We start from the raw sequence: 20453 nt of genomic DNA, 5'->3' as shown, positions 1-20453 counted from the left end.
GATTGTGGAAAGAGGAGACATCATTGTCGAAAGAGTGGCCTCTGCAGACAATATCGCTGATCCACTTACTAAGCCCTTGCCAGGACCATTATTTGACAAACATCACGAAGCAATGGGTCTACGTAGTATGACTAGTTGGCTTTAGGGCAAGTGGAAGATTGAAAGAGTGGGTGCCCGGTGAGCCAACTTGTGGCTAAGGGCTTTGATGACTCTTTGTATAAACAATCTTTTGTTTAATATAATTTACACTTTTATTAATGACAATGACTTTATCTTTCTTCATATTGTTATATTGTGATATACTATTGTTGTTTTGATAAAGACCTTGAATATACTATAGTGTATGTAAGATGTGGTAGCACATGGGGATGGCTATCATGAAACACATCTTATAGTCACTGTATATTCTAAACTGTTCCTAGTCGATTGAGCCGTCCGATAATAAGGATAAGGATCGCTCGAGTTTGAGACTAGCATTTGCGATGCAGAGTAACACGTTTCATTGGTAAGGAACATAGAGATGTTCGAAGCATGCAAATGGATATTCATACGATGAATGATCGAACTACCCTATTCGGACTTTCCAAGTGGTTATCACTTATCGAGTGGATAAAGTCCGCGGTTTTGGTTGTACACCATTAGTCCTTACTACTTGAAACATCATTGAGACTCTATATGCTAGTACTATGCTTTGAATCGTTTACCGACTCTATTGGGGTCATCAGGTGTCGGGATTGGGTACAGTTACGACACATATAGGAGTCGATGCTTTGTTGTCAAGGATTCACCACATACTTGCGAGTGTGGATATCCTATGCAATCTGAGGAGATATTAGTGTGACGAATCTCTGGCCAGAGTACATGATGTGTTTTAAGAAATGGTTTCTTAGTAGCACATGCGATGTCACTATTTGATCTTCAAGATGCGTTGCATAGTTATCGAATCTAGAACGACTCTCGATTTACCAATGGTTGTTGATTCGATCGGGATATATGGATGAAGGGACCGTACTGTACGCTAACCAAAATCTATTGGTTCTTGCAGGCACTATCAGTGATACCTAGGGAATCATGGGGCGATGTTGCTAGGCGCTCTTACCATGATTCGATGGGCAAGTAGAAAATTGCTGTTCCGAGTCACAAGGAGTTGTGAGCCCACGGCTAGCTGTATCCCTGAACCATTGAGGGTCACACAGAGTAATGGATTTTTAATCCCCGTTGAGATAGTTAAATTTAAAGAGTTAAATTTAATGAACAAAGAAGTTGGACTTCTTATTTAAGAGTAGAGGAGTAAGATTTCCTAAAATGACATAGGGATGGGCATTTTTGGAAATCACTGAATTCGGATTCAGAAAATTTATCTTGACTTTAAAAGGTGCAGAAATGGTTTCTGTGCACATTGGTGAAATCGGTTTATCAATCGGAGTCATGATGAATTTTATATTAATTTTTGAACATGCGGGCTTTGCTTGTCGGGCTTGAACTTATGACTAATGGGCCCTAAGCTGTTAGCGGCCTACATTATAAATAAGTTATTGCAGTACAGAAATTACACACAACAGGTCACAATTTTTGAAAAAACCCTAGTTTTCTCTCTAACAGTGGCCGCCCCCCTCCCCTCTACTCAGGAAAAATCCAGCCTGTGAATTTTGAATTACAGTCTGGTTTAACGGATCAAATTCGTTAATTCTCTTCGTAGAAACTTCTGATAGATTTTCTAGTGCAATCTATCAGAGGGATTAAATCTCTGTTCGTGGACCTGATTGAAGAACAGTTCGTCCATCAGTTCCAGGGATATACAACAAGAGCAGAGCAATCTGTTGGTGTCCATAATCTCGATTCAAGATTGGAGGTAAAAATTTATAATTGTTATTTAATTTTTACACACACAATTTAATCTTAAAGTTTTGATACCCATTATGGAATCGTTCCATATAAAATTTTTAAACTTTCGCTGCACCGGGTATCAATTCTGATTGATCTGATCGCCGTTCTCCAACATCACATGTTGATCAAGTGGCTAAGGACCCGTTGGAAATACCAAGAGGACCAGTTACGAGAGGCCGAGCTAAAAAGTTTAAGGAAGCACTTTAATTGTTGATGGCGGATTATCAAGACGGCTTTGGAATGCTTGAGAGTCAGTTTGGAGGAAACTATAATTTTATTGAAGTCCAAAGGGATCAAGGAAGTGAAGAAAATATTGAAGAAAGCTCAAGAATTCAGTGTCCAAATCGAGCCTCAGGCACGCCCGCGCCCACACATCCGCGCACCCGCGCCCTGTTCCGCGAGACCTACGAGTGTTGATTTGATGAAGAATATGCGAGACGTCAGCGCGCCCGCGCCATAATACCGCGCGCCCGTGCATCCATCCTTTTCACACACCAAAGGTGTTTGTTTGTGTGTTCGGGAATTTCAATATTTTTTGATTATTTTCCTATTTTGGGTTGTAATATAAATACCATACATTCATTATTTTTTTTTATAATAATTCAGATTCAGTTTATACAAAAAATTATTGAAATTATCTCTAGAATTTTATTCAAAGCTTTGCTTTGGCTTTTCAAATCAAACTTTTCACAGTTTAATTAATTGGAAACGTTTTTCAATTGATTTCTCACTGAATATTGTCAGATACAAGTTATCTAAAGGTTTTCTTTGGTTTCGATTGTCGTGATTTCTGTTGTTAATCGTTTCGTTGATTAAAGGTGAAAATACAAATTCTATCAATTTTAATTGTTTCAAAGATTGGTCAAAACTTTGGATCTTTTGTTTATTGATTAAAGGGTGCGATTTAATTTATAATCATGTTTGCTAATTATATTCAACAAGATTCATATCACTTTTCTAACCATTTCAAACAACCTAGGCACTACCATGTGAGCTACGTTCTCATCCATGGTAGCCCCTAATTCACCATCCAAACGACAAGCAAAACTGGAATCAACACATACTCAAACACAGTGCAAGACTCTCGAAACAGGGGCAGATGCATACAATGACCGAGACTTTACAAGTAAATGCCCATTCAACAAAAGAAAACATTATATATCGATCAATAGCATGAGCAACAACCCAATTGGAATCTGAAAACTCTCGATCGGTTATTCACAACCGAAAACAGAAACTCGAATAACCGAACAAATAACCAGAAAATCGGGCAAACTTCTATAAATCCAAAATTCAAAGTGCAAGAAAGAAAATCACACCGAAGGGAATCAGATATCCAAACGGCTAATCCAGAGGTAACAGAGAACTCGACGGTTGACAGATAAATGCACAAAATTACACGGATATCCCATAAATTCAAACAACATTTGTAAACACGCAGGAAAACAAGCACACAATGTAATAATCTACTTGGTGGCCAAAGAAAACCCATAATATTGCCTTTACTTGAGATAACCGAAGGATAAATGACCGAGAACGAGCTGGAACAAGCTTGAAAGTGAACTGGAATGAAGGAGCTCGCTAAGCTCGAGCTTCGATCGGAAATGGTGGCTCACGGCGGTGCAGGCGACGATCGGGAAAGCAAGGGAAGGAGAGGCCGATCGCGAGAATGAAAGAGGGAGAGTGATGAAAGAAATCGTTTCTATCGGGTAAATCTTGGAGAAGGGGAAATGCAAATGGCCGAGATTGGGCTAGAAAAAATAGAGATTGGGCCGATGCAAATTTGGCCGGGTGAAATCCCTTTGGGCCGGGTCAACACATATTTTTAAGTGGGTAAGAAACATAATACATAAAATATAATATGTAGTATTTTATAAGTGTTAGACCCAATTTTCGCAAATACTCAAATTTGAAAATTTAAGAGTTAAATAATTAAATTCTATTTATCGGGTTTGAAAATGCTAATTTTCGATACTTAAATGTTTTGATGTCACATCGATAAATAAAATATTTAAACAATAAACAGAGTGATTAAAATAATTTAAAAAAACTTGACGAACGATTAAAAGTCATTCAAATAAATACACAAGAGGAATAAAACCTTTGAAATGACTCGGACAGTTAAAAGCTTTAACTTTGATAAACTAGATATTTAAAATAATTTAAGGATACCAACCGCTAAACTTAAGTTATTTAAAAATAAATAAATTGGACAATCAAAACATTTAAATAAATAAGCTTAATAGTTAAAATTATTTATATAATTATCCAATAAGCTAGAGAAATTTTTAAATAAGTAAACGAAATAGTTAATATCATTTTAATGAATAAGATAAATAATTAACATCATTTAAATAAGTTGGCTTAAACCTTTAAAATCTTTAAAACAAATAAGTAGTATAATAAAATAATTTAAATGAGTAAACCTAAAAAATTAAAAGAATTAATTTAATAGTTAGTAAAATAAAATCCTTTAAATAAATAATTAATAATTTATTAACACGTATTTCAAATAATGAATTTAAATAAATTAAACTTAAAAAAATAATAAACCCTAATATTTATTAAATTTAATGCATGTGATTTAGTAGATTAGATTTTTAGGTACTACAATTTTTTCCCCTTCAATGGAATTTCGTCTTCGAAATTCAAGGCTTGCTAACTAGGTTCGATTACCTTAGACCAAAGCAACACTAAATTTATTATCGTGCACCCACATTAGTTGACGCAAATCAGCTTTCGCTGCGCACTCTGATGCTTACTGATGCATATATCATCAAATATCTGATTAACTCTTATTGCAACATAAAATTTACAATTCTTACATGTTCCCAAGTGATTGTTGCCTAAGATAAATTTTTAAATCATTGCTCCCCTGCGACCTTAAGAGTTTTAATTCGACACCTAAAGTTCTAAAATACCTAATACTTTTCTTAGTTAGATAGCTTTAAACCCCTAATCACAACTTCTAGCAATAGAATCCGCCAAAACCAGTAAATGATTTATGTCGACCACAATCATAATTTAAAATCTTTCTCACAACGAAACTACGCTTAGTGTTTTTTTTCTAATGAATCTTAACACATATAATATAAAATCGAGCTCTTAAGAAATTCACAAGTTCTCAAAATACTTAGCAACTAAACAATAAACTTTTCTAAATAGGATGGCTAGGGGACTATACAATTCTACATCGATAGACCTTAAGATATGAGATGGATCTGACTCATACTTCCACAACATCGACACATGAAACTCATCATGTATCACTAACAACTCTGCGCCATGCCCAAATGGTAAAACAAATTACCAATCTCCTCAACAATCGCATATGGATCGACAAAACGAGTTAATCTGCCGAAAATTAAATTCTTAGTTAAAATCTCCCAACAGATTACCCACATTTCTCTATCTCAGATGCAACGACGAAGTAATTCATATTTACTCTTGAAGCCAAAACATACAATGAGCTATTAACCATTTATGGAATTAGATTTTCCCTAAGTACCAAATAATTCTTAAATATCACCTGGGGACATATCTCCAACCTCTATCTCAACTCAACAGCAGGTCTAAAAAATCCAAAAATTCCCAAATTATTATATGATACAACCTGAGTTTATATTTCAAGAACTTGGTATACAATTGGACACATCGAGGAGTTTGTAATTCGATTGTAAATGCTTTCTAATTGTTCCTCCAGTACCTTAGCATTTCATCGGTAAGTACATATACAGCTTATCCAAAAAACTTTCTAAATATTCTATTCATCATTTTATGCCCATAGTTGGTGCATTATTTTTAACGATTGACATTCACAAAACCTTGGAATGAAAATGTAAAGTACCCAAAAGTATTCTAGGGACGACTCTATTTCCCCTATCTCAAAACTGGTCACCCATTCATCTTACCAAAGTCGTCTATAATTCTTAATGATCCTATTTAAAATTGAAACAACTCATTCAATTAATTTACTAACTAGCAGTCTTCTCGCTAGAACTAAGTATAATTAGTAGTCGTCATTCTTCAAAACACAACAATAACTTAGGATTTTATCTAGTAATAATACTAAATTCCAACAGTCTAAACACTTACTATGCAGTTACGAGCAAAATCTCTACACAAGAAATCGAAATGACAGTTGAAACTATAATCCACCCGAGTCTTCATCATGATGGATCATGTAAAGAAGCCAACATACAAGTAATGCTGCTCAATATGAAATAAAATAGTGCAAGCATTATAAGCAAACGAACTGGAGATGAAAATCTGGATAAGTGAAAACAACTCACTTATAATTCAATTCTAGGGGTGAGAGAATAATAATGTAGGCTCTAAGAACAATGAATATAAGTGAACAAGATATCAAATCTCGTGATAACTCATCCATGGGTAATGACATCATGTCCAAACAATCAAAGCACAATCAAGGCAATCAGTGTTACTTTAGTCGAGAGAAGTTCGCATAATTCAATAATCAGGGGAAACCAACGGTCCTAAGATATATTCAGATTTCAACCACAACATAAGTAGATCACCAAAAAAAAAAAAGACAAGGTGAATCTTACTCACATCAACATGTGTCTCTAGAACCGAAGAAAAATTTCAAGAAGTGTGAAATATAAACAAAATTTTATTAAGAAGTACAACCAAGGTCAAGCAGAATACAACGTTGACTGATGTCATACGATTCTATAAATGCACAAAGGAAGTGCAAAGAGGCTTTGAATATTCGAAAGCATATGTTGCAATGGATACAAGCACAAAATAAAAAAAGGAAATAATGACTGAAATAATTATTCATATATTCGAAAGGCTCATTCGTAACCGATTCACTATTATCCAAAATCACATTTTCCCCCTTATCAAGAGTAAAACTCAAACTATCCATAATATAATACAAAACATGTACCCTAAATCTTCGCACGAGTTTCGATTCATGAACTTAACATACAAAACACACGTCTATAAATTTCTAAACAATCTAAGCACTTAGTTGTATCCGATTAAAATCCACTATAAGAAAATAACCTATAATAGTAACACACAATTAATATCTCCTAAGACGCAAGTTTAATATTTTCGACAAACTCCTACCATCTCCTCAAAATTGATAACACTATCTAATAACTCGGTTAACTTCCACGTACTATCTAAAACTAGAAGAAATATTGGTACACCAACTCCGCTTAACTTGAAGTCGCATGCTAACAAAATAAACATTTGATTGGTATAATTTAAATGCTAAAAGAAATTTTAAACAAAAATATACACTGAATTACACATTTAAATAAATTAAACACCTAGTTTTGAAGATATTTTTTTTAAAAAATATGATATCAAAACATTTAAAGTAATAACTCAAATGCGGTTAACATATAAATTTTTTTAAAACTTACAGACTTTGAGGCGAGATCCCTTAGGCTTCAGCAACCGGCAGTAGGCACAACCCAAAGCAAGATCGTCTCTCTGATACCAACTGAAACGACCCTAACATCTAGTTTAATTAAATATATGAGAAAAAGGAATTTTGGAGTATCATTATTATTATTATTATTATTACCATAATTATTATAGGATTTTTTTTAAAAAAAAATTCGCCATGACAGCATTTCAAAATAAAAATAAAGACTCCCAAAAGATAAAAGACATAACACGATAATCATAAGTGTTTGTTTGGGTACACTCCCAAAAATAAAGAAGTGAGAAGGGAATAACAAGTTTACATGCCTAGTAACAAATGCAGGGAATCACATCCTGCTAACAACTGGAAGGTACACAAATGTAAACAATTCTTTATTACATACATCTATAATGCGGAAAAGTACAGGAAGCGAAGGTCATTGGGTGTGCTCCGCCAGATGCTATCAACCCTGGTGATCCTGCCCCTCGGTCACTGAGAAATCATCCTCACCTGCACCAAACAGATGTAGTGAGCCTAAAAACTCAACAAGAATATGAGGTAAAATAACGAATAATAAATATACATGCACACACAATAAAAAATAGTTTATACTGAAAATACATTGTCATTTCTTAACTGAACCTCTAGCAAAGAGAGTAATTTGAAAACCTCACATGCAAGACTGAATCTAACTGACTGAAACTGAACCAAACTGCAAATGCATAGCAAGATTGAAGATGCGGACTAAATAGACTGAACTGAGAACTAATAAACTGAATTGTAAGCTGATAATCTGAACTGTAAACTGATAAACCGAATTGTAAACTGATAAACCGAACTGTGAAATTAGATCCTTGATTGTAGCCCTTTTCTAAAATTTTTGATCGATCAATGGCTGCATTATACTGCCAGCAAGACGCCGAGATCTCTCCCTACGCGACATTGCCCCTTACTATCTGATTTGATAGGGATTCCGAGATTTTTCCCGGCCTCACACTTCCCGTAGTTTTTGTAGGGATTTTGAGATGTCTCCCGGCCGCACGCTACCCATAAGTTTGGCAAGTGAGTCGAGGCATCCCTCAACCGACATTACCCGACTTGTCACAATCAACTCTCCTTGTTCAAAATATTTTCTTTCTTGACTTGACTCGAAGACTTGGACTGAACTCAAGAAAATGACCTTCTTTGAAAATATTTACTCGATACTCAAATAAATGATAAAATATGGTTGACAAGGATGGTGATTTAGGTGTCAAACCATAGCTAAAAATCTAGACTTTACTTTTTGGCACTTAGGACGTATCTCTAGCAATCCACTTGCAAATTCTTATAACATACTAATTTCCCAATCATAACAACTTCTTCTTGAAAACACGGTTCCCATGCACTTTATACTCAACTAAGAAGTCATCCTTGAGGTACAAACTTATCCAATAAATTCTGGCAAAAATGTTTTCGACAGCAACACTTAACGCCTAAAATCCTGCACCTTAACATTCAATTGCCTAGAACTCGACCAAAACTTAACCGAATTAGTTCCCGCTTGAAACGACATTTCCCTAACATCCTAGGCTATTCCCTAAACATGTGCCCTAATCCAAAACACGAGTATAACATTGTTTTGCATGACCAAAACCGGACAGCCCCCAACTCTTGGAAAATTCTGCTCGATAACCCTTCTTCCTCCTAAGACACCTAAACCTTGATCTCCCATGGTAACAATCTTTATACTAGGACCTAGACCACCCCTTAGACTCGCACAACCCTTAAGACCGAGAAAAAATCCCCTGTTCCTGAGCCAGTACCCCAGCTCGAGCAATAGTCCCTGCCCCTACCCTTGAAACCCGATCCCTTCAACACCAAACCGACAACCCTTGCCTCAAACTTTGCTAACCATTTCCCATAACCTAGGCACTAACATTTGAGCTACATTCTCACCCATGGTAGCCCTAATTCACCATCCAAACAACAAGCAAAAAATGGAATCAACACATACTTAAACACAATGGAAGACTCTCGAAACAGGGGCAGATGCATACAATGACCGAGACTTTACAAGTAAATGCACATTCAACACCAGAAAACATTATATATCGATCAATAGCATGAACAACAACCCAACTGGAATCTGAAAACTCTCGATTGGCTATTCACAACCGAAAACAGAAACTCGAATAACCGAACAAATAACCAAAAAATTGGGAAAACTTCTATAAATCCAAAATTTGAAGTGCAAGAAAGAAAATCACACCGAAGGGAATCAGATATCCGAACGGCTAATCCAAGGGTAACAAAGAACTCGACGGTTGATAGAGAAATGCACAAAATTACACGAACAACCCATAAATTCAAAAAAAATTCGTAAACACGCAGGAAAACAAGCACACAATGTAATAATCTACTTGGTGGCCAAAGAAAACCCATAATCTTGCATTTACTTGAGATAACCGAAGGAGAAATGACCGAGAACGAGATGGAACAAGCTCGGAAGTGAACTTAACGAAGGAGCTCGCTAAGCTCGAGCTTCGATTGGAAATGGTGGCTCACGACGGTGCAGGCCGTGATCGGGAAAGAAAGGGAAGGAGAGGCCGATCGCGAGAATGAAAGATGGAGAAGGATGAAAGAAATCGGTTCTATCAGGTAAAGCTTGGAGAAGGGGAAATGCAAATGGCCAAGATTGGGCTAGGAAAGATAGAGATTGGGCCGATACAAATTTGGCCGAATGAAAATTCCTTTGGGCCGGGTCAACACATATTTTTAAGTGGGTAAAAAACATAATACATAAAATATAATATGTAATAGTTTATAAGTGTTAGGCCCAATTTTCACAAATACTCAAATTTGAAAATTTAAGAGTTAAATACTTCAATTCTATTTACCGGGTTTGAAAATGCTAATTTTCTATACTTAAATGTTTTGATGTGACAGCGATAAATAAAATATTTAAATAATAAAAAAAGTGATTAAAATAATATAAACAAACTTGACGAACGATTAAAAGTCATTCAAATAAATACACAAGCGGAATAAAACCTTTAAAACGACTCGAACAGTTAAAAGATTTTAATTAGATAAACTAGACATTTAAAATAATTTAAGGCGACTAACCGCTAAATTTAAGTTTTTTAAAAATAAATAAATTGGACAATCAAAACATTTAAATAAATAAGCTTAATAGTTAAAATCATTTAAATAACTATCCAATAAGCTCGAGAAATTTTTAAATAATTAAACGAAATACTTAATATCATTTCAATGAATAAGCTGAATAATTACCATCATTTAAATAAGCAGTCATAAACCTTTAAAATATTTAAAACAAATAAGTAGTATAATAAAATAATTTAAATGAGTAAACCTAAACAATTAAAAGAATTAATTTAATAGTTAGTAAAATAAAATCCTTTAAATAATTAATTAATATTTTATTAACACGTATTTCAAATAAAAAATTTAAATCAATTAAACGTAAAAATAATAATAAATCCTAATATTTATTAAATTTAATGCATGCGATTTAGTAGATTAGATTTTTAGGTACTACAGTTATGATTCGAGACATGGCCGAGCAGGTGAAAATCATTCGGATGAGGATGAAGAAAGCTCAAGGCAGACAGGCCAAGTATGCGAATATCAGACGCAGACCTCTGTTCTTTGATCAGGGAGACCGAGTATTTCTGAAGATTTATCCTTTCAGAGGCACTATCAGATTTGGAATTATAGAGAGGGAAGTTGTCTCCGAGATTCATCGGATCGTATGAGATTTTGGAGAAGATAGGTGATCTTGCCTACAGACTTGCACTTCCTCCATCTCTTTCTGGTATTCACGATGTCTTTCATGTTTCTATGTTGCGAAAGTATCACCCATGTGGGGACCCGGGTTGCTAATCTTATCTTGGGGCAATGTATAATTAAACATTATACAATACAATCTAATTCAATTAATAAGAACCAAATTTTTTTTTTTCATCCATGACTCGCACGTGCGCATGAGGGGCTCCTCGCCCGCGCGCGAGAAAAACTTCTTGCCCGCGCGCTAGGCAATGTTCCAGCAAGAATTGCTGGTGGCCTGCGCTCGCGCGAGAAGCCTTCTCGCCCGCGCGCAGGTGAACAAACCAGCGATTTTAGGCTGCTCTTTGATATGCCAAACGATGCAACATCAATTCTAAATAGCACATAAAATCATGGCCAACTACAAATTCCAACATAAACATCATATTCTAAAATACACCATATGTACCAATCTCAAAAGTGACAATATCAAACATATATACCAAAGTCTAGTATTCTAATATGGTTGATACGAGATCTAGTACATCAACTGCTAAAACCCGAATCACCACATGCTATTACTCTCTCTCGAGCTATTCTTGTCGCTTCTGACCAGCTCCTGCCCCACCTATTGCCATGCACACATACAAAACAAAGCAATAGCCGGATAACTCCGATGAAAATAAATCCCAGTATAAATAACAAAACATGCAGTATAATAAACATGAATGCAATGCATGTTTCAATGGCAGGCTATCAAATCTGATATCAAACAAATATTGGTTCTTGGGATCCCGAGAAAATAAAATCTCAAACGAACACCAACTTACCCATTCGAGGTGAAGTCAAGTATTTTATTTCCTCTGACTTTGGTATAACTATAGTGAGTCTTCTGGCTCTGGAAGTAACTCTACATTCCGTGCCACTCAACTACAGTTTTCCAACATATGCACTCTAGGCCTTTCAGCCCTCTATGCTTTTTAGGCTGGAGTTCAAGATGCATGCAACATAATCTGTATGCATTAAATGCTATAAAACACCTTGAACACTTAATCAAATAAGCAAACAAATCAACAAAAAGCATCTAATCACATAATCAAACAAGTATGTGATTGACAAGGGAATACTCGAAACAATAGCTATTTCGAGTGTTCTATCCCATCTGGATTAGCTGTCATTTATACCTTTCAATGTCACGTCTGAAATTACTTCAAATCTGCAATTACATCAATGCAAATTCATATCAAAAGGCTGCTCAACTTTCAACTCAAACTTCAATTGCAAAAGGCTTCAAACCTTCTTGATTTCTTTGCCGATTCAAAATCTGAATTCTTGAGATTGATCACATCAATACAATCTGAAAATAACATGTATGTACAACTGAAAATCAGTATTCCAACAACTTCAATCTATGGTTTAATCCATACAACTCAAAACAGCTTGTGATCATAAACCGGTGTGTAACGGCTAAAAATCGATAACCGAAACCATATTCAAATCAATCCAACAATCAATTCCCAACATAATCTCTATCATATCAGCTCAATAACATAAAAATCAGTTGCATTCAGACATGGTAGTGTTCGAATTTTGCTTTCTAAAATCATATAAAATCTGAACAACAATCTTTTTTCGAATCGTCTACGAATACACAATCGGTACAGCTCATATATGCATATATCTTAAAATTATAAAATTCCATCTTCAACATAAAAATAAAATATGAGAAAGCTCAATAAAAATTGTACCAAAATGAATCTCTTGGAGCGGTGATCGCAGATATATATTTATCTCAAATTTCTGACGGCCGGATCACAAGTTATCGAAGCTTTTGTGGACAAAAATGGCGTCTTGGAAAGGTTTCAGCTGTGTTCTGCCTTCTTATGATAATTTCCACGTTGAAATGAGATAATTCAAGTGATAATAGATAAATATAAGCATATTTGCAGTTTAGTCCCTGCACTTTTGGCTATTTGCAATTCAGTCCCCGGAAAAACGATTTGATTCAATTTCAATCCTTATTCATTTAAGAATATTAAAATTTAATTCTAAACTCTAAATATTCCCAAATTAAATATTCTCGAATTAAAATTAAATAATTTCGGGCCTTACATTTCTCCCCCTCTAAGGCATGAGTTCGTCCTCGAAATCATAAGCAAGTTGTATATGCAATCTGTATACACATAAGAGAATGAAATAACATAAAAACAGAATAAGAACTCACATCAATGAAACAACTCTGGAAATCTCTGTCTCATATCTGACTCAGTCTCCCAAGTCGCTTCGTCTGTGCCATGTCGACTCCACTGAACTTTGACTAACTGAATTGTCTTGTTTCTGAGCTGTTTATCTTTACAATCAATAATCTGAATAGGCTGCTCAAAATAACTGAGAGTCTCGTCAAGTTCAGCTTCATAAGGCTGAAGAATATGGGAAGGATCAGGCTGATACTTCCGCAGCATAGAGACAAGAAATACGTCATGAATACCAGACAAAGATGGAGGAAGAGCGAGTCGATAAGCAAGATTGCCTATCTTCTCGATAATCTCATAAGGACCAATAAAATGTGGAGATAATTTTTCTCTCTTGCCAAATCTGATTGTACCTCTAAATGGAGAAATCTTCAAGAAAACTCTGTCTCCCTGATCAAATGATAGAGGTCGTCGTCTGATATTCGCATACTTTTCTTGTCTGTCCTGAGCTATTTTCATTTTTTTTGTATAAGCTTCACTTTTTCAATCATTTCTCGGATCATATCAGGCCCAACATCTGGTACGTCTGAGATATCATCCCAATATAATGGTGATCTACATTTCTTTCTGTACAGTGCTTTAAAAGGAGCCATCTCAATGCCAGTCTGATAGCTGTTAATATAAGAAAATTCTGCAAGTGGTAATGAATCTTGCCAACTAGTACCAAAGTCTAGTACTATAGCTCTCAACATATCCTCAAGTGTCTGGATAGTCCGCTCTGACTGTCCATCTGTTTGAGGATGAAAAGCTGTACTCAAAAGCAATTGAGTATCAAGAGCTTGTTGCAAGCTATACCAAAAGTGTGATGTAAATCTAGGGCCTCGATCTGAAATGATAGATTTAGGCACACCATGTAATCTTACCACTTCTCTGACATAGATATCTGTCATCTGATCATGTCTATACGTCATCTTGTACGGAATAAAACATGCTGATTTCATCAAACGATCAATAATCACCCAAATGGCATCGCACCCTCTGGATGAACGCGGTAGCTGTGTGACAAAATCCATGGAAATGTGATCCCATTTCCATTCTGGAACTGATAAACTCTGCAAGAAACCACCTGGCTTCTTTCGTTCAGCTTTCACTTGTTGGCGATTCAAACATCTGGATAAATTCAGTCACATCTGACTTCATCTGTTTCCACCAATACTGCATCTTCACATCATTATACATTTTTCTTCCATCAGGATGAATATTGAATCTACTGCTATGAGCCTCTTTCAATATCTGTTGTTTCAAGTCTGAAATATTTGGAACAACAAGTTTGTTATTCACATATAACACATTATCAGCATTGACCTGATATTCAGATTGATGTCCAGATCTGACCATATCAATCGATTTCTGAATATTCAGATCTACTTTCTGTGCTTCTTTGATCCTCATCAAAAGTTCTGGCTCAGCTTTTATAGCACACACACGGATAGGCTGAATATCTGTTTAAAATACTAATCCAGAAATACAACAATCTTCCACCAAATGAGATACACCTATCGTAGATAAGGATAATTAACATACCTTTCTACTCAAGGCATCTGCAGCTGCATTGGATTTTCCTGGATAATATTTGATCTTGCAATCAAAATATTTCAGTAAATCAAGCCATCTACGCTGTCTCATATTCAATTTTGATTGCGAAAACAGATATTTTAAGCTTTTATGATCAGAATAGATTTCAAATTTCTCACCATACATATAATGTCGCCATATCTTCAATGCAAAGACGATAGCGGCAAGCTCCAAATCATGGATAGGATACGGAGTCTCGTGTGGCGTGTCTCGAAGCATAAGCGATCATATGACCTCGCTGCATAAGCACACAACCCAGACCCTTGTGAGAAGTATCACAATATACAACAAAATCACCCGTACCTGATGGAATCGTCAAGACAGGTGCACTTGTAAGACTCTTCTTCAACTCCCAAAAACTAGCTTCACATTCTTCAGTCCATACATACGGCATATTTTTCTGAGTCAATTGCGTAATAGGCTTGGCAATGCTGGAAAAATCTCAAATAAATATGCGATAATATCCTACTAAGCCCATAAAACCCTGTATTTCTGGCACTGATGTAGGTATATGCCAATTAAGTACAACCTCTACCTTGCTTGGATCCACTGAAATACCATCACCTGAAATGATATGCCCAAGAAATACAACTTTCTGCAACCAAAACTCACATTTCGATAACTTGGCATATAATTTTTAGTTCTCAAAATCTGTAAGATGATTCTGAGATGTTCAGCATGATCGTGCACATTCTTGGAATATATCAAGATATCATTAATAAATATAATGACAAATTCATCCAAGTATTTCTGAAATATTCTATTCATAAATCCCATAAATACTGCATGAGCATTGGTTAAACCAAAAGGCATGAAAATAAATTCATAATGTCCATACCTTGTTCTGAAAGCAATTTTAGGGATATCTTCATCTCGTACTCTCAGCTGATGATATCCGGATCGCAAATCAATCTTCGAATAGATAGCTGAACCCTGTAGCTGATCAAACAAATCATCTATTCTAGGCAATTGATATTTATTCTTTATCGTTACCTTGTTCAGTTGACGATAATCAATACATAATCGCATTGAACCATCTTTCTTTCGTACAAAAAGTACCGGAGCGCCCCAAGGTGAAACGCTCGGCCTAATGTACCCTTTGGCCAGTAAATCTTCCAACTGATCTTTCAACTCCTTCAATTCAATAGGTGTCATTCTGTAAGGAGCTTTAGATATTGGTTGCGTACCTGGCATTAACTCAATGCTGAAATCTATATCTCGAACTGGAGGTAAACCAAGAATTTCATCAAGGAATACATCAGCAAATTCATGCACCACTGGAATATCTGTCACTTCTGGACTTGATTTCAATACATCGACTGCATAAATCAGAAATCCTTCTGCACCTCTCTGCAATAAACGGGTCATAGATAACACAAATATCAAAGGGATCTTGGCTCGAGAACCCTTACCATAGAATTTCCATTCAGTTGCCATTTCTGGTCTAAATCTGACCACTTTCTGGAAACAATCTATAGTCGCCCTGTACTTGGTTAACATGTCTATACCGACAATACAATCAGAATCGGATAATCCAAGTACTATACAATCCAACTCAATCACATTCCCGTCATATTGCAAAGCACAATTTCGAATCATTCTAACAGATACAATACCTTCACCCAAAGGTGAAGAAATAGAAACAACAGTAGGCAATGGTTTAGACGATAAAGAATGCATCATAGCAAATTTTTCAGATATGAATGTATGTGATGCACCTGTATCTATCAAAACATAAGCAGGATAACCAAAGATAAAGCAGTTACCTGCTATAACATCGTCAGGTGCTGCCTGAGCCTGCTCCTCCGTCAATGCAAACACTCGTGCCTGTTGCCTAGGAGGTTGAGTCACAGTCTGGCTTACTCCTGATCTGGTTTGTTGTTGAGGCTGAAATGAATGCACTGATTGTCTTTCTGTCTGAGGTACTGGTCGAGAAGAACTTGCACCAGATGTACGTTCTGTTGTTTTTTGAGGACATAACTTGGCATAATGACCTGGTTGACGACAGATATTAAAATTACCTGACACACCTCTGCACTGATCAGTAGCATGTCGTCCACAACACTTGCCACAATAAATCCCTGATTCACTGGGTCTCTGCCCTGTACCAAACGGCCTTTGTCCACTTGAACTGGAGGAACTACTTCCTGACTTCTTAAACTGTTTACCTTTTGGCCTGAGTCTAGAATCCTTTCTGCCACTGCTTCCTCCCTAAAATCTGGGAGATGGTTGCTGAAACTGTGGCGGATTCTGTGGCACTGATACTGATACAGGCTGTGCAGAGGGCTGTGGAAGGAACGGTGATCCTCTTTGTCGCAATAAACCTGCTTCTTCTCCCTTAGCTTTATTCAAGGCGTTAGCAAAAGTATTGGGTTGTCCACTGTTCACCAAAGTAAACACATCTGGATTGAGGCCATTAATAAACTGATCTGCCATGGCTTCATCAGTCGCTACTATATGTGGGGCAAACTTCAAAAGACTTGAAAATTTGGCCACATATTCTTCAATGTTCATATTAACTTGCCTCAGATTGGCAAATTCAGCACCCTTATCTTTCCTGTAGGAGACTGGAAAGAAACGTTGATAGAATTCAGTTTTAAAGACATTCCAAGTGATAGTCGTACCTCGTTGTTCCAACGCCCGTTTTGTAGTAATCCACATACTCTTGGCAACTTCATGAAGTTGATGTATTACCAGTCTGATACGACGATCATCAGAATAATCAAGCAATTCAAATAACTGTTCAATGTCTTCTAACCAATTCTCACAATCAACTGAATTTTCTGTTCCTTTCAGTTTTGGCGGGTTGAACGACTTCATTTCAACAATGTCTCCATCAGAGTAGCAGTATCATCCATAGAATTAGCAAATGTACTACCCTGTGTAGTCGGAGGTTAAGCAACTGGAGTTGGTACTGGTGCTGGTTCGGCCTGGGGAACAGCCAATGTCTGTCTATTGATCGGTGCCTTACGGGAGGCATATCTGATTGTCAAACTGATTAGTGAATAACAAAATATCATGTTCAGCAATTTATTCCATCCTTCTCTGATAAGAATTATCATGCATTCTCATGAGAATTCAGGTTCTGACTGAGGATAATCTGGAATACAATTGCATATATCTAGCATGCAGTAGCAATGAAAGCACATAATCATGCAATCACATAAGTCTTTCAATATAAAGTATGCTCGCATATACTGCACATAATCAGATACAACATATAATCTTATGTATTATAAAGCAATCAGACAGCCGCAATCTACCCCGCTCATCAACTTCTATCTGAATCCAGAAAGTTACTCTCTGATACCACCTGTTGTGGGAACCCGGGTTGCTAATCTTATCTTGGGGCAATGTATAATTAAACATTATACAATACAATCTAATTCAATAATAAGAACCAAATTTTTTTTTTATCCATGACTCGCGCGTGCGCGTGAGGGGCTCCTCGCCCGCGCGCGAGCAAAACTTCCTGCGGCCAACCATTGGCTCGCGCGCGTGCGCGATATCACCTCACCCGCGCGCGAGGCAATGTTCCAGCGAGAATTGCTGGTGGCCTGCACTCGCGTGAGAAGCCTTCTCGCCCGCGCGCAGGTCAACAAACCAGCGATTCCATACTACTCTTCGATATGCCAAACGATGCAATATCAATTCTATATAGTGCTTAAAATCATGGCCAACTACAAATTCCAACATAAACATCATATTCTAAAATACACCATATGTACCAATCTCAAAAGTGACAATATCAAACATATATACCAAAGTCTAGTGTTCTAATATGGTTGATACAAGATCTAGTACATCAACTGCTAAAACCCGAATCACCACATGCTATTACTCTCTCTCGAGCTATTCTTGTCGCTTCTGACCAGCTCCTGCCTCACCTATTGTCATGCATACATACAAAACAAAGCAATAGCCGGATAACTCCGGTGAGAATAAATCCCAGTATAAATTACAAAACATGCAATATAATAAACATGAATGCAATGCATGTTTCAATGGCAGGCTATCAAATCTGATATCAAACAAATATTGGTTCTTGGGATCCCGAGGAAATAAAATCTCAAACGAACACCAACTTACCCATTCGAGGTGAAGTCAAGTATTTTATTTCCTCTGACTTTGGTATAAATATAGTGAGTCTTTTGGCTCTGAAAGTAACTCTACATTCCGTGTCACTCAACTATAGCTTTCCAAACGTCATATGCACTCTAGGCCTTTCAGCCCTCTATGCTTTTTAGGCTGAAGTTCAAGATGCATGCAACATAATCTGTATGCATTAAATGCTATAAAAAACCTTGAACACTTAATCAAATAAGCAAACAAAGCAACAAAAAGCATCTAATCACATACAGCACATAATCAAACAAGTATGTGATTGATAAGGGAATACTCGAAACAATAGCTATTTCGAGTGTTCTATCTCATTTGGATTAGCTGTCATTTATACCTTTCAATGTCACGTCTGAAAGTACTTCAAATCTGCAATTACATCAATGAGAATTCATATCAAAAGGCTGCTCAACTTTCAACTCAAACTTCGATTGCAAAATGCTTCAAACCTTCTTGATTTCTTTGCCGATTCAAAATCTGAATTCTTGAGCTTGATTACATCAATACAATCTGAAAATAACATGTATGTACAAGTTAAAATCAGTATTCTAACCACTTCAATCTATGGTTTAATTCAAACAACTCAAAACAGCTTGTGATCGTAAACAGGCGGTGTAACGGCTAAAAACCGATAACCGAAACCATATCCAAATCAATCCAACAATCAATTCCCAACATAATCTCTATCATATCAGCTCAATAACATAAAAATCAGTAGCATTCAGACATGGTAATGTTTGAATTTTTCTTTCTAAAATCATATAAAATCTGAACAATAGTCTTTTTCCGAACCGTCTGCGAATACACAATCGGTACAGCTCATATATGCATATATCTTAAAAACATGAAATTCCATATTCAACATAAAAATAAAATATGAGAAAGCTCAATAAAAATTGTACCAAAACGAAGCTCTCAGAACGGTGATCGCAGATATATATTTATCTCAAATTTCTGACTGCCGGATCACAAGTTATCGAAGCTTTTGTGGACAAAAATGGCGTCTTGGAAAGGTTTCAGCCGTGTTTTGCCTTCTTCTGATAATTTCTACGTTGAAATGAGATAATTCAAGTGAGAATAGATAAATATAATCATATTTGTAGTTTAGTCCCTGCACTTTTAGCTATTTGCATTTCAGTCCCCGGAAAAGCGATTTGATTCAATTTCAATCCTTATTCATTTAAGAATATTAGAATTTAATTCTAAACTCTAAATATTCCCAAATTAAATATTCTCTGATTAAAATTAAATAATTTCGGGCCTTACAACCCAGATCCTTCTCATGTTCTTCAGGCAGACGAGGCAGAACTTGACGAGACGTTGAGCTACTTCGAACGACCGATGCAGATTCTTGATCGAAAAGAGAAGCAGCTCAGAAACAAGTCGATTTCGTTAGTGAAAGTACAGTGGAGCCGACACGAAATTGAAGAAGCGACTTGGAAAAC

Source organism: Henckelia pumila, unplaced genomic scaffold (assembly GCF_033568475.1).
Source record: "Henckelia pumila isolate YLH828 unplaced genomic scaffold, ASM3356847v2 CTG_485:::fragment_3, whole genome shotgun sequence".
NCBI classification, from domain to species: domain Eukaryota; kingdom Viridiplantae; phylum Streptophyta; class Magnoliopsida; order Lamiales; family Gesneriaceae; genus Henckelia; species Henckelia pumila.
Note: the sequence above shows the minus strand (reverse complement) of the source record.